The sequence below is a fragment of the Etheostoma spectabile genome, chromosome 6, assembly GCF_008692095.1.
Source record: "Etheostoma spectabile isolate EspeVRDwgs_2016 chromosome 6, UIUC_Espe_1.0, whole genome shotgun sequence".
In the NCBI taxonomy this organism is placed as follows: Eukaryota; Metazoa; Chordata; class Actinopteri; order Perciformes; family Percidae; genus Etheostoma; species Etheostoma spectabile.
In genome coordinates, this window is record NC_045738.1 from 26,345,913 (window position 1) to 26,347,106 (window position 1,194).

At 43.6% G+C, this 1,194-nt stretch overlaps 1 protein-coding gene across 2 annotated transcripts in view; it reads right to left on the minus strand.

Annotated features, from left to right (window-relative positions):
- ebag9 (estrogen receptor binding site associated antigen 9) overlaps positions 1–1,194 on the minus strand; it is a gene marked incomplete at its 3' end in the record, with an annotated part of 10,531 nt that overhangs the window by 8,031 nt on the left and 1,306 nt on the right.

Here is a 1,194-nt window from a genome sequence, read left to right on the forward strand (position 1 = left end):
CACACACACACACACACACACAGTATATACATACAAATTTCTATTGACCTATTACACATAAAAGTATTCTGACATTTTATCCGACTTCAGAGTCCCATTTCATGAATGCACAAGTCCAATTTCATAAATCCTTGAGTCCAAGTCATCAGCGCACGAGTCCAAACCGAGTCATGAGTCCAGAGACTAGCGTCTTGAATCTGTGTCCAGGACTTGAATTCTCCATCACTGGTGTACACCATGTACTCACAGGGTAGTACGTTGTGCACCGCTGTTATGCACTGACTGGAGATGATGATGCTTCTTTTTTTTTTTTAGAGCAAATTGCAGCCGGGCAGAGCATTACTGCCATCTAATGTCACACGCCAAACACACCGGCTTGTTTTCTCAATATCTGACTAGAATATGGTGGTAAAAACGTGTGTATAACGTACATTCGTGCAGTTTGGTGTTTGCTGTTTCAATCAAAACCGATGCAGCTTTTTCGGCCGCCATCTTCACAAGTTTGAAAATAACGTGTTTTTTTAAATGGATGAGTTGCCTTTCCTCTGTAGCGTCACATGAGTTTGTCAGGTGTTCTGGAGGAGCTTCCAGGAAGGCTGCTCTCGGGTATCCTCGCTCATAGCTCCTCGGAGATCCCTCCCTCGTCCTTGATCCTCGAGTCTAGAATATGAGCTTTGCGGTGCCTTTCACGAAGGAGGGCCAGAACACTTCTGGTTCAACTGAAGAGCTATCAAATAGAGGGTTTTCACTTACGTCCCGTTCTGGGCAGTAACCCGGATGCGCGGCCATATTGGAGGCACTAGGTGTAAACAACTGAACGGAGTCCAGTGGAGTATTTTGCACTTTGGATACTTTAAGTGAATTTAGACACAGATCACAGAAAAGCATCCAAGATGCAAAGGCATATAGGGAAGAACTTGGACCACAAGAATAGACGCAATATTTCGAGAAATTACAGTTTATTGGCACGCAGTACCAAGTCATTAACGACCGTTGGGTTGTGAAGGCCAAAGTAAGTAATGCAATAACTTCTTTAATCAACCTAACCTTAACTGTATGACATCATTGACACTCAAGGTCTAGCCAATTGACTCTAGAATTTATTTATTTTTTCATTTCAAAGAGCCCAGTGTGCGATCTACACTGTACACTACTGCCCGAGTTAGATTGAGCTTTGCCAACCACAAGCGCCTC